Source organism: Scyliorhinus torazame, chromosome 26 (genome assembly GCF_047496885.1).
Source record: "Scyliorhinus torazame isolate Kashiwa2021f chromosome 26, sScyTor2.1, whole genome shotgun sequence".
NCBI lineage: Eukaryota > Metazoa > Chordata > Chondrichthyes > Carcharhiniformes > Scyliorhinidae > Scyliorhinus > Scyliorhinus torazame.
The window spans coordinates 19,707,682-19,716,994 of record NC_092732.1 but is presented as its reverse complement, the minus strand read 5'-3'; positions in this window follow the sequence as shown (position 1 = coordinate 19,716,994).

Below are 9,313 nucleotides of genomic sequence, written 5' to 3'. Positions count from 1 at the left end.
CAGTGCAGAAGCTGGCCATTTAAAAAAATAGATTTAGAGTACCCAATTCTTTTTTTGTACCAATTATGGATCAATTTAGCCTGGCCAATCCACCCATGATTGGGTGAGGGACGAGACCCACAAATACGGAAGAATGTGCAAACTCCACATGGACAGTACTCTGGTCTTGGAGCTGTGATAGATCAGTGTTATCCGCTGTGCACCCTACATAAGGCCACACATCCAGGCTACCCACGTAACCCTACCTAACCTTTTGAATACTCAGAGTAAAATTGGCATGGCCAATGCACCAAACCTGCACAGCTTTGGACGGTGGGACAAAACTGCAGCACCCAGAGGAAACCACACTGACACTGGAGAAAGTGCAAACTCCACACAGAGAATCACCCGATGCCGGAAATGAACCCAGGTCCCTGGAGTTGTGAGGGATCAGTGCTAACCACTGTGCCAGCGTGCCGTGTGAAACAACGTACTGTATTTTGTACTTAGAATTAATGCACAATGGACTGAAGTTTGTTGCCTGGAAATGCTCCTGTTTAGCTGAATACTCACCGATCAGCGGCATACTTGAGTCCACATCATGAAGAGAATGAAGAGGTGAGGCAGGATTATCCTGACAGTTAAGTTAAAGACTCAAAATGCACAATGCTGTCATGCGACTAATCATTTAGAATTGGCTTGGGGAGTCAAATCATTTTTACGCCATTTCGTCATGGGCAGCATGGCCCAGTTAAATATGGAAAGCAGGGAAACCCATACAACCCAGTGTTAGGGGCCATGGCTTAGAAACTCCAAAATGTATTCTGATGTTCACCTGACCTCCAGCCGTTATGTTGAATTGGGCTAGGATGAGCCTTCACTGCAGTTGTGATTCATCAGTCTTCCTGGACACTTCAGTCAAAACAAGTTTTAGTCTGAGATTGTAGCGAACATTTACATATATTAAAACACAGCAATATTATTTTTATCAATTACAACCGTAAAGACACCACACACGACAGTAATCTATGTATAGCACTTAATGATTTCCCCCTTAGTTGTTCCAATTCAATACTAAAATCCAATTAATCCAAAACCCCTTTACAAGGACGTGGGCCAGCACACTGTATTCTCACGAGACAGGACTGTTCTGATCCAGTTTAGCGAGCAGTTCAAACTCCTTCTGGAAAACAACTACGTCTTTCAAATTACCAATGCAGTTTGCCACACGCAATGTGGTTTTCACTGGAACAGCTTTTTAAACTGAAAACAGAGAAAACACGTGTTCTTCCTTCTGTAGCCCAAAGCAGTCAAACTGAAACGGAAACTCCTTCTCACCTCACAGCCACAGCCCAATGTGCTGCGAGTCACATGATAAGAAACCTTTCTTAAATGGACTCTCACATGCCACTAGTCTCAGCAAGATACCACCGGAACCATGGCACAGAACCCCTTCCAGAAATTTATTAGGCATCATGTGAGGCCTACAGGGCAGAAGGAGGACATTTGTCTCAACGGGTCTGCACGGACCCTTCGAAAAATCACATACTCAATTCCCCGTCCTCCAAGGCCTCTTTTCCGTGACGTAATCTGCACATCCCTGGACACTAAGAGGCAATCTCGCATGGCCAATCCACTTCATCCACACGTCTTTTGAGCACCCGGAGAATACCTACGCAGACACGGGGAGAACGTACACAACAGCCCACAGACGGTCATCCCAGGCCGGAATTGAACCCGGGTCCCTGGCACCGTGATGCTGCAGTGTTAATTGGAGGGTGGCTAATGTAACTCCTCGATTTAAAAATGGAGTTATAGAGAAAGTAGACAGCTAAACAGAAATTATAAACAATAAGCCTGACGTCATTCGTGGGGAAAATGCTAGAATCCATTATGAAAAATGAAACATGAAATGAAAATCGCTTATTGTCACAAGTAGGCTTCAAATGAAGTTACTGTGAAAAGCCACTGGTCGCCACATTGCGGCGCCTATTCGTGGAGGCCGGTACGGGAATTGAACCGTGCTGCTGGCCTGCCTTGGTCTGCTTTCAAAGCCAGCTCTTTAGCCCTGTGCTAAAGCAAATCAAAGATTTAATTGCAGAGCACTTCGAAAACAGTGGCCGGATCGTTGATAATCAGCATGGATTCATGAAGGCGAAATCGAGCTTGACAAATCTATTGGAAATCTTCGAGGATGCAACTAATATAATTGATGAATGGGGTCAATTGGATGTGGTATATTTGGACTTTCAGAAGGCTTTGACAAAGTCCTGCATAAAATATTAGTGTGTAAAATGAAAGCACATTGGATTGGGGTTAGTGTATTCAGATGCACAGAAAACTGGGTTGCAAACTGGACACAAGAGTAGGAATTAACGGGTCTTTTTCCAAATGGCAGGCAGTGACTAGTGGTATACCACAGGGGTCAGTGCTAGGCCCCAGCTATTCACAATATATATTAATGATTTTGATGATGGAACAAAACGTCATGCCATCAAATTTGCAGATGACAACAAGTTGAGTGGAAGTGTGAGCTGGGAGGAGGATGCGGAGATTCTTCATTGTGATTTGGACACGTTGAGTGAGTGGGCAAATGAATGACACATGCAGTATAATTTGGAGACATGCGAGATTATGCACCTTGGTAGCAAAAACAAGAAGGCAGACTATTATCCGAATGGTGACAAACTAGGAGAGGGGAACGAGTAATGAGACCTGGGTGTCCTCATGCACGTGTCACTGAAGATAAGCATGCAGGTGCAGCAAGCGGTAAATAAGGCAAATGGTATGTTGGTCTTCATTGTGAGAGGATTCGATTACACGAGCAGGGATGTCCTTCTGCAATTATACAGGGCCTTGGTGAGGCCACACCTGGAATATCAGTTTTTGTCTCCTTATCTCAGGAAGGTAGTTATAGCTATACAGGGAGCGCCACAAAGATCTACCAGAGTGATTCCTGGCATGGTAAGTATGGCATAAGAGGAGAGATTGAATCGGTTCGGATTGTATTCTCTGGAGTTCAGAAGGAAGAGGAGGGGGGATCTCATAGAAACTAATTAAATTCTAACTTTGCTGGCTTGCCCCGGCGTTAGGCAGATTTTTACTCTTTTTATGAACACTTTTTCTTTTATAGAACATAGAACAATACAGCGCAGTACAGGCCCTTCGGCCCACGATGTTGCACCGAAACAAAAGCCATCTAACCTACACTATACCATTATCATCCATATGTTTATCCAATAAACTTTTAAATGCCCTTAATGTTGGCGAGTTCACTACTGTAACAGGTAGGGCATTCCACGGCCTCACTACTCTTTGCGTAAAGAACCTACCCCTGACCTCTGTCCTATATCTATTACCCCTCAGTTTAAGGCTGTCCCCTCGTGCTAGCCATTTCCATCCGCGGGAGAAGGCTCTCACTGTCCACCCTATCTAACCCTCTGATCATTTTGTATGCCTCTATTAAGTCTACTCTTAACCTTCTTCTCTCTAACGAAAACAACCTCAAGTCCATCAGCCTTTCCTCATTAGATTTTCCCTCCATACCAGGCAACATCCTGGTCAATCTCCTCTGCACCCGTTCCAAAGCCTCCACGTCCTTCCTATAATGCGGTGACCAGAACTGTACGCAATACTCCAAATGCGGCCGTACCAAAGTTCTGTACAGCTGCAACATGACCTCCTGACTCCGGAACTCAATCCCTCTACCAATAAAGGCCAACACTCCATAGGCCTTCTTCACCACCCTATCAACCTGGGTGGCAACTTTCAGGGATCTATGTACATGGACACCTAGATCCCTCTGCTCATCCACACTTTCAAGAACTTTTCCATTAGCCACATATTCCACATTCCTGTTTTTCCTTCCAAAGTGAATCACCTCACACTTCTCTACATTAAACTCCATTTGCCACCTCTCAGCCCAGCACTGCAGCTTATCTATATCCCTCTGTAACCTGCTACTTCCTTCCACACTATCGACAACACCACCGACTTTAGTATCGTCTGCAAATTTACTCACCCACCCTTCTGCGCCTTCCTCTAGGTCATTGATAAAAATGACAAACAGCAACGGCCCCAGAACAGATCCTTGTGGTACTCCACTTGTGACAGAACTCCATTCTGAACATTTCCCATCAACCACCACCCTCTGTCTTCTTTCAGCTAGCCAATTTCTGATCCACATCTCTAAATCACCCTCAATCCCCAGCCTCCGTATTTTCTGCAATAGCCTACCGTGGGGAACCTTATCAAACGCTTTGCTGAAATCCATATACACCACATCAACTGCTCTACCCTCGTCTACCTGTTCAGTCACCTTCTCAAAGAACTCGATAAGGTTTGTGAGGCATGACCTACCCTTCACAAAGCCATGCTGACTATCCCTGATCATATTATTCCTATCTAGATGATTATAAATCTTGTCTCTTATAATCCCCTCCAAGACTTTACCCACTACAGACGTGAGGCTCACCGGTCTATAGTTGCCGGGGTTGTCTCTGCTCCCCTTTTTGAACAATGGGACCACATTTGCTATCCTCCAGTCCTCTGGCACTATTCCTGTATCCAATGATGACATAAAAATCAAAGCAATGGTCCAGCAATCTCTTCCCTGGCCTCCCAGAGAATCCTAGGATAAATCCCATCAGGTCCCGGGGACTTATCTATTTTCAGCCTGTCCAGAATTGCCAACAACTCTTCCCTACTTACCTCAATGCCATCTAATCTATTTACCTGGAGCTCAGCATTCTCCTCCACAACATTATCTTTTTCCTGAGTGAATACTGACGAAAAATATTCATTTAGTATCTCGCCTATCTCTTCAGACTCTACACACAACTTCCCATCCCTGTCCTTGACTGGGCCTACTCTGTCCCTAGTCATTCGCTTATTCCTGACATACCTATAGAAAGCTTTTGGGTGTTCCTTGTCCTTCCTGCCAAATACTTCTCATGTCCCCTCCTTGCTCGTCTTAGCTCTCTTTAGATCCTTCCTCGCTACCTTGTAACTATCCATCGCCCCAACTGAAACTTCACACCTCATCTTCACATAGGCCTCCTTCTTCCTCTTAACAAGAGATTCCACTTCTTTGGTAAACCACGGTTCCCTCGCTCGGCACCTTCCTCCCTGCCTGGCCGGTACATACTTATCAAGAACACGCAGTAGCTGATCCTTGAACAAGCTCCACTTATCCAGTGTGTCCAAAACTTGCAGCCTACTTCTCCACCTTATCCCCCCCCAAGTCACGTCTAATGGCATCATAATTTCCCTTCCCCCAGCTATAACTCTTGCCCTGCGATGTATACTTATCCCTTTCCATCCTTAACGTAAACGTCACCGAATTGTGGTCACTGTCCCCAAAGTGCTCACCTACCTCCAAATCCAACACCTGGCCTGGTTCATTACCAAAAACCAAATCCAATGTGGCCTCGCCTCTTGTTGGCCTGTCAACAAACTGTGTCAGGAAACCCTCCTGCACACACTGAACAAAAAACGACCCATCTAATGTACTCGAACTATATCTTTTCCAGTCAATATTTGGAAAGTTAAAGTCTCCCATAATAACTACCCTATTACTTTCGCTCTTATCCAGGATCATCCTCGCCTTCCTTTCCTCTACATCCCTAGAACTATTTGGAGGCCTATAGAAAACTCCCAACAGGGTGACCTCTCCTTTCCTGTTTCTAACCTCAGCCCATACTACCTCGGAAGATGAGTCCCCATCTAGCATCCTCTCCGCCACCGTAATACTGCTCTTGACTAGCAGCGCCACACCTCCCCCTCTTTTGCCTCCTTCTCTGAGCTTACTAAAACACCTAAACCCCGGAACCTGCAACATCCATTCCTGTCTCTGCTCTATCCATGTCTCCGAAATGGCCACAAGATCGAAGTCCCAGGTACCAACCCATGCTGCCAGTTCCCCTACCTTATTTCGTATACTCCTGGCATTGAAGTAGACACACTTCAAACCACCTACCTGAACACTGGCCCCCTCCTGCGACGTCAAATCTGAGCTCCTGACCTCTATACTCTCATTCGCCCTTACCCTAAAACTACAATCCAGGTTCCCATGCCCCTGCTGCATTAGTATTAACCCCCCCAAAGAGCACTAACAAATCTACCCCCCCAGGATATTTGTGCCCCGCAGGTTCAGATGTAGACCATCCTGTCTGTAGAGGTCCCACCTTCCCCAGAAAGCGCCCCAGTTATCCAGAAATCTGAATCCCTCCCGCCTGCACCATCCCTGTAGCCACGTGTTTAATTGCTCTCTCTCCCTATTCCTCATCTCACTATCACGTGGCACGGGCAACAACCCAGAGATAACAACTCTGTTTGTTCTAGTTCTGAGCTTCCATCCTAGCTCCCTGAAAGCCTGCCTGACATCCTTATCCCCTTTCCTACCTATGTCGTTAGTGCCAATGTGGACCACGACTTGGGGCTGCTCCCCCTCCCCCTTAAGGACCCGGAAAACACGATCCGAGACATCACGTACCCTTGCACCTGGGAGGCAACATACCAAACGTGAGTCTCTCACGCTCCCACAAAATCTCCTATCTGTGCCCCTGACTATAGAGTCCCCAATTACTAATGCTCTGCTCCTCTCCCCTCTTCCCTTCTGAGCAACAGGGACAGACTCTGTGCCAGAGGTCTGTACCCCATGGCTTACCCCTGGTAGGTCGTCCCCCCCCCCCCCACAAGCATCCAAAGCAGTATACTTGTTTCTCAGGGGAACGACCGCAGGGGATCCCTGCACTGACTGTTTTTTCCCCGTCCCTCTTACAGTTACCCATCTATCTCCAATCTTTGGTGTAACTAATACCCTGAAGCTGCTATCTATGACCCCCTCTGCCTCCCGAATGATCCGACGTTCTTCCAACTCCAGCTCCAGTTCCCTAACTCGGTCTTGGAGGAGCTGGAGATGGCAGCACTTCCTGCAGGTAAAATCAGCAGGGACACTAACGGCATCCCTCACCTCAAACATCCTGCAGGAGGAACATTGCACTCCCTTACCTGCCATTCCTCTAACTTTCTACCAAGATCTGGCTAACAACTAAATTAAAAAAAATTTTATATATAAAAAAAAAAAAATTATTAATAACAATAATAAAATATGGTACTTACCTCACACCAAATGGTTTTATTATTAGGTTAGAGGAGGAGGGCGGGTGGGAGACACTACACGTGTAGTGTCTCGGGTTTCCTCTCCACCAGAATTTATTGGTGAGGGTCTTCCCAGACGTCCGCGGGTCGACTTCCTGTTCCCGCCTTAAACACTAGAATTTTTTTTAAAAAAAAATTTATTTAAAGGAGAAGGAGAAACTTACCTCCCAGAAATCACTTCCGCAATGCCCCCGCTGAAATGGACTAGCCTGCTCCGCTCCTGCTGAAATCGACTTGGCCTGCAAGGTAAGCAAGTTGTTAATCTGCGCTTTTTCAAAATTCCCGCGCTGATTCTAAGGTCCCAGCTCTCACTCCCGAACTCAACAGCTGACCTGCGAGGTAAGCAAGTTAATCTGTACTCACCTCACCACAGACAGCGACCTTTTAAATGGTCCCCTCTGTCTCGCAGCCCCCGCGCTTTTTAAAATTCCCGCGCTGATTCTAAGGTCCCAGCTCTCACTCCCGAACTCAACAGCTGACCTGCAAGGTAAGCAAGTTAATCTGTACTCACCTCACCACAGACAGCGACCTTTTAAATGGTCCCCTCTGTCTCGCAGCCCCCGCGCTTTTTAAAATTCCCGCGCTGATTCTAAGGTCCCAGCTCTCACTCCCGAACTCAACAGCTGACCTGCAAGGTAAGCAAGTTAATCTGTACTCACCTCACCACAGACAGCGACCTTTTAAATGGTCGCCTCTGTCTCGCAGCCCCCGCGCTTTTTAAAATTCCCGCGCTGATTCTAAGGTCCCAGCTCTCACTCCCGAACTCAACAGCTGACCTGCAAGGTAAGCAAGTTAATCTGTACTCACCTCACCACAGACAGCGACCTTTTAAATGGTCCCCTCTGTCTCGCAGCCCCCGCGCTTTTTAAAATTCCCGCGCTGATTCTAAGGTCCCAGCTCTCACTCCCGAACTCAACAGCTGACCTGCAAGGTAAGCAAGTTAATCTGTACTCACCTCACCACAGACAGCGACATTTTAAATGGTCCCCTCTGTCTCGCAGCCCCCGCGCTTTTTAAAATTCCCGCGCTGATTCTAAGGTCCCAGCTCTCACTCCCGAACTCAACAGCTGACCTGCAAGGTAAACAAATTAATCTGTACTCACCTCACCACAGACAGCGACCTTTTAAATGGTCCCCTCTGTCTCGCAGCCCCCGCGCTTTTTAAAATTCCCGCGCTGATTCTAAGGTCCCAGCTCTCACTCCCGAACTCAACAGCTGACCTGCAAGGTAAGCAAGTTAATCTGTACTCCCCCCACCACAGACAGCGACCTTTTAAATGGTCCCCTCTGTCTCGCAGCCCCCGCGCTTTTTAAAATTCCCGCGCTGATTCTAAGGTCCCAGCTCTCACTCCCGAACTCAACAGCTGACCTGCAAGGTAAGCAAGTTAATCTGTACTCACCTCACCACAGACAGCGACCTTTTAAATGGTCCCCTCTGTCTCGCAGCCCCCGCGCTTTTTAAAATTCCCGCGCTGATTCTAAGGTCCCAGCTCTCACTCCCGAACTCAACAGCTGACCTGCAAGGTAAGCAAGTTAATCTGTACTCACCTCACCACAGACAGCGACCTTTTAAATGGTCCCCTCTGTCTCGCAGCACCCGCGCTTTTTAAAATTCCCGCGCTGATTCTAAGGTCCCAGCTCTCACTCCCGAACTCAACAGCTGACCTGCGAGGTAAGCAAGTTAATCTGTACTCACCTCACCACAGACAGCGACCTTTTAAATGGTCCCCTCTGTCTCGCAGCCCCCGCGCTTTTTAAAATTCCCGCGCTGATTCTAAGGTCCCAGCTCTCACTCCCGAACTCAACAGCTGACCTGCAAGGTAAGCAAGTTAATCTGTACTCACCTCACCACAGACAGCGACCTTTTAAATGGTCCCCTCTGTCTCGCAGCCCCCGCGCTTTTTAAAATTCCCGCGCTGATTCTAAGGTCCCAGCTCTCACTCCCGAACTCAACAGCTGACCTGCAAGGTAAGCAAGTTAATCTGTACTCACCTCACCACAGACAGCGACCTTTTAAATGGTCGCCTCTGTCTCGCAGCCCCCGCGCTTTTTAAAATTCCCGCGCTGATTCTAAGGTCCCAGCTCTCACTCCCGAACTCAACAGCTGACCTGCAAGGTAAGCAAGTTAATCTGTACTCACCTCACCACAGACAGCGACCTTTTAAATGGTCCCC